The sequence below is a fragment of the Octopus bimaculoides genome, chromosome 8, assembly GCF_046866305.1.
Source record: "Octopus bimaculoides isolate indiv1 chromosome 8, ASM4686630v1, whole genome shotgun sequence".
NCBI classification, from domain to species: domain Eukaryota; kingdom Metazoa; phylum Mollusca; class Cephalopoda; order Octopoda; family Octopodidae; genus Octopus; species Octopus bimaculoides.
Window position 1 is genome coordinate 89,171,023 of NC_142935.1, and position 6,000 is coordinate 89,177,022.

A 6,000-nucleotide genomic window follows, 5' to 3' on the forward strand; every position below is an offset into this window, starting at 1 on the left:
ATATCCAAATGGTTCAATTACAGAAATTAAATCAAATTAATTTAATTTCAATTTTCATATTGGTTAATTGGGTATTTTGTCGGGAAGAATTTTTCCCAAAAGGGAGTTACATTTCATCGTGTTGGTTGACCTACGACAGACTCAGATGTCAGACTCAGATGTCAGACTCAGATGTCAGACTCAGATGTCAGACTCAGATGTCAGACTCAGATGTCAGACTCAGATGTCAGACTCAGACTCAGACACATCTGAATCTGTCGTAGATCAACCAACACGATGAAATGTAACTCCCTTTTGGGAAAATCCTTCCCTGACATAATACCCAATTAACTAATATGAAAATTCAAATTAAATTAATTTAATTTAATTTTTGTAATTGAACCAATTGGATGTAGAAACGACTGTAGGACAGGAATTCCATTGTGTGGATTTGACTATCTTTGAATAAACTGATGTCTGTATGTCAATTTCTCCATTTTCTCCTTTTCTCATTCATACACGCGCGCACACAAGCGCGCGCGCACACACCCACAAACACAGACACCCCCACACACACACACACACTCACGCACACACGCACGCACGTATATACAAAATTAAGTATAAAACCACTTTAATGATTTTATCAAGTGGCCAGCGCGAGATAAAAACCATGTAGGTAACAATTCACACTAATTTATAATTATTTTAAACCCTATCAACACGCTAGAAATAGACGCCAAATGGCTCTAGAAACCACATCTTTACTCCGTTAGCACAAGTTGTAAGCGAAAAGAAGATTTTTGAAACTAGATGGTTAATTGTAGATCGATTTCTGGCTTTGGGTTCTAAAACCCATTGCTGTCTTCAGTACAATATGCCAAGTATATAAATGCAAATATTTATACACACCCATACGGACTACATATCTGCACAATTATATACATATATTTACATGTATACACTAGTAAAAATCTAATTTCTTCTCATCTCAACCACGTGCTTTTATTATCAAAATAATCTCGCAGCGAATGTAATTTATTAGGAGAAAAATATATATTTTATACAAAATTATGGCTAAAACCACTTTAATGATTCTATGAAGTGATCAGCGTGAAATAAAAAACCTTTTGATAATAAAAGCACCTGGTTGAGATGAGAAAAAATTAGATTTTTACTAATGTGTACATTTAAATGTATGTATATAATCGTGCAGGTACGTTGTTCGTATGGGTGTGTATAAATATTTGCACCTATATACTTTGGCATATTGTACTGAAGACAGCAAGGGATTTTACACCCCTAAGCCGGAGATAGATCTGCAATTAACCATCTTTTTTCAAAAATCTTATTCATTTTTCATCTGCCTGCTTACGATCTGCACTAACGGAATATAGATGTGGTTTTTAGAGCCATTTGGCGTCTATTTCTAGCGTGTTGGTGGGGTTTATCCTCACCCTTTAATATAATTATATTATATAATTATAAATTAGTATATGCGTGTGTATGCCTTTGTGTTTGTCCCCGTCACCGGTGTTAGTATGTTTACCCCCGTAACTTAGCAGTTCGGCAAAAGACACGATAGAATAAGTACCTGACTCAAAAAAAGATAGGTACTGGAGTGGATTCGTTCAAGTAAGTTTCTGTAAGGTGGTGCCCTGACATGTTTACAATCTAATGAGTGAAACAAGTAAAAGATAAGGTTGTTCATCATTTTTTTCATTCTGCGGAGAAATGGCTAAAGTTTACCCTGTCTATAATTATACCATATATGTGTGTGTGTCTGTGTGTGTGTGTGTGTGTGTGTGTGTGTGTGTGTGTGTGTGTGTGTGTGTGTGTGTGTGTGTGTGCGTGCGTGCATGTATGTATGTATGTGTGTATGTATTTAAAAGGTTGATTGTTATAGCCGGTTAGAGAGTGACAATTGGTTTCGCACCTATAAAGCGCTTAGCTGTATAGGCAACACACCGGATTCATTTGGGTCTGCGCCTATACAGCTAAGTGCTTTATAGGTGCGAATCCAATGGTCACTCTCTGACCGGCCTTAACAAAAAGGTCTCCTAACTATACTATTGACCTAATATTTCAGAGCGCGCTTCCTTTTCCCACCCATTGTTCTGGTATCTATCCTGCTGTATCGCATACTCATACATTACCGTGGTCGATATAAAAAAACAGTTTTTATTCTCCTCAAGCTTTCAACAAGTTTTACCAAATTTCAGCTCTACCACCAGGTGCATTTTCGTACATCTGAAGTTTGTGCAACAATGTCTTTTGGGGAATGTGAAACTGTATTTTTATATATTTCTCTTAGATATATTTTTATATATTTCTGTCAGATATAGTTTGTGTCCTGTTTGTTGTTATTTTAGTATTTCGTCTCTTTGTTATGCGAAATATGTGCAATGTGTGCTATGTTATTTATTTATTTATTTATTGGGGTGATGTTTGCGTTTCGTGTGATTTGCACAATTGTTGTTATGTGTTACGGTGTTGAGTGGAGGCGCAATGGCCCAGTGGTTAAGGCAGCGGACTCACGGTCATAGGATCGCGGTTTCGATTCCCAGACCGGGCGTTGTGAGTGTTTATTGAGCGAAAACACCTAAAGCTCCACCAGGCTCCGGCAGGGGATGGTGGCGAACCCTGCTGTACTCTTTCACCACAACTTTCTCTCACTCTTACTTCCTGTTTCTGTTCTGCCTGTAATTCAAAGGCTCAGCCTTGTCACACACTGTGTCTCGCTGAATATCCCCGAGAACTACGTTAAAGGTACACGCGTCTGTGGAGTGCTCAGCCACTTGCACGTTAATTTCACGAGCAGGCTGTTCCGTTGATCGGATCAACTGGAACCCTCGTCGTCGTAAGCGACGGAGTGCCAACAACAAGTTACGGTGTTGAGTGGTCATTGTGTTGAGTATATGCGTATGAGTTGCGTTTTTAATGTCAGGTTGTGATTGTGCAGAGCTATCGTTGGTAAACACGAAGGTTTCTGAACGGCATGCCTAACTAAAAATTACAGTTCTTTTATTCTTTTATTTGTTTCAGTCATTTGATTGCAGCTATGCTGGAGCACCACCTTAAAAACAACTGAAATCTCGCGAGACGGATATTTTTTGTTTTGTTTTCTTTTGTTTTTAATAATGTGGGCCGCCTGATGACTAACCACGTTACACGCAGCCCGCCTCTCGGAAAACGTTGCCTATGTCTGGTGGAGAGCATTTATTGCGTGGGCTGTGTATCGGATGGTGATTATGTAGAGTGCGTGCTGGAATTTGTATTTTAGTGTCGGACGGTGGCCGCACGGGTCTAGGGCCCCAGTTCAGATCTATGTATGTTGTGGCTTGTTTCCTTCTTCCTTTCCTTCCTATCCCCTGACTGTGGTCGTTGACTCACTTTTCTCGGTTATCTACTGCTTACTGTGAGTCAGCAAAAGTGAAGCCTCTCCACACTTGATGTTAACCCGGATGGCTGGGTGCGATTTGCCCATGATACATCCTTAATGCATTACGGGTAAGTTAGTCTGGTAGGGCCACTCCCTCTCCAAGCTGTTGGCCACAACTGCATGCCTCAAATCTGTGACACGCCTTGGCCCTGACCACAAGACTGTTGACCTGGGCAGCTTAATCCGCCCAAACCGATAACTCCTTAGAAAACCCCATCCGGAGTCTTTCGCCTACTGGTGCAGTGTTAACACCTTCCCATCACTTGTTTCAGCCTGCCAGTTGAAGTGGGATACCAGAGTGAGGCGCTAGGAGACATCAGGTGAGAGAATAGGAGTTGAATAAGGACCAGAGATGCCTGTTCATCTGACCATCCCTGGTAAGGTGCAGCTGCCAGATGCCGAAGGTATTACCTCTATTCAGAGCCCTCTACACACCCTTGTGGCTTGCTATCAATAAATATCCAATGCATGGATTTGCCCGGGGGGCCTAAAATGCTGCTAAGATATCTCCTGTGTCAGGTAGTGATTAAAAGAGGTATGTGTTGTGTGGATTGCATTATTATTAATGGAGTGAACTGGTAGAATCGTTAGCACATCGGGAGAAATGCTTAGCGGTATTTCGTCTGTCTTTTCGTTCTGAGTTCAAATTCCGTCAAGGTCAACTTTGCCTTTCAACCTTTCGGGTTCGATAAAATAAGTACCAGTTGAGAACTGGAGTCGGCGTAATCGACTATCCCTACTCCCGCCAAATTTCAGGCCTTGTGCCTGTAGTAGAAAGGATAGTTTTTTTAATGGTTAAGCAGAATCGTTAGTACGCCAGCAAAATATTAAGCGGTATTTTTTCCGTCTTTACGTCACGTCCTGAGTTCAAATTCATTTTTTTCTGATACCTGGCAAGCTGACTTGCTATTGCTATGATATGCTGCTTAAGTACCTCCATTACTGTCTCAAACTATTTCTCTTTCACTAAGTATTTTTTTTCTTAAAAGAAGACTTACATCTTGTGTTTCCTAACTTATCCTGTTTCTAGGCTTCTATTCTACTTACTTACTTATTATTATTATTATTATTATTATTGTTCAGTAGTTTTATTTTTATAACGAGCTTTCACATCACTACCGAGCGCAGCTCTGTGCGTCTTGGGTATGTGCTTATTATTATTATTATTATTATTATTATTATTATTATTATTATTATTATTGTTCAGTAGTTTTATTTTTATAACGAGCTTTCACATCACTACCGAGCGGTGAGCTGGCAGAATCGTTAGCACGCGAAATACTTAGCGGTATTTCGTCTGCCACTACGTTCTGAGTTCAAATTCCACCGAGGTCGACTTTGCCGTTCATCCTTTCGGAGTCGATTAAATAAGTACCAGATATGCACTGGTATCGATGTAATCGACTTAATCTCTTCCCCCAGATTTGAGGCCTTGTGCTTCCAGTAGAAAGGATTATTATTATTATTATTATCATTATTATATAGAGAGGCGAGTTGGCAGAATCGTTAGCACGCTGGACGAAATGCTTAGCGGTATTTCGCCCGCCGCTACGATCTGAGTTCAAATTTCACCGAGGTCGACTTTATCTTTCATATGTCGATAAAATAAGTACCAGTTGAACACTGGGGGTCAATGTAAACGACTCATCCCCTCCCCCCAAACTGCTGTTCTTGTGGCAAAATTTGAAACCATTATTATTATTATTATCACTAATAAATCTACCCATCTACGATGGAGGCATAAAATGAGTGAGGGAAGTTATAACAGCAGTATGTATTGAGAAATGTGTAAATGTACTTGATAGATTACTGGGTATAATTACTCGGTAATCTTCATCATTATTGTTGGTGATACAGCATTCTATTGCAACAATATGACGTGTTTGGATCCACTACCGAACTGATACAGAAGCTCCCAGCCTCTGTATCATGAATGGTTATGCGGACCACTCCTAACGAAAGCCAGAGCTTCCTTCGACCACTACGTAAAAAGTATTAGGAAAAAAATGTTATGTAGATATACTTTGATTTTAGTTGTTTACACTATTTTACGCTTGTTTATACTCTTATACATTCAAAGTTCACAAATTTCCTTACTTAAATTATGAATCATATTCCTTTCGATAATATCAATCTGATTACAAAACTTCTTTGAAGACGAAATTTTCTGTTTGGTTGGCACTAATTTTCAAATTCCTGGAGTCCGTTGCTCTACTCATAGCGACGTATAACTAGCCGTGTGTAAACATCGCAGTGGGTAAGAATATACCTACACGGTCTAAAGTTTGGCCCTGTGCCTTGTTTGCTGTGAATGCGCGAGCTGAACCTTTAGGGTTTCAAAAAAATTAAACTAAGACTTAGTATCAATATCCACTAAATAATCATACTTTTTCACATTTTTTCGCTAAAAACCTTCCTGATTAACTCCTTTGTAATCCCGAAAAAACATCGCGACCATTGCTCCAGCTGTCTGACCGTGAAGAGGGAATAAACAGACAGACGGACAGGCGAACAGACAGACAGACAGGCGAACAGACAGACGGACAGGCGAACAGACAGACGGAGATAACGCCCGTTAT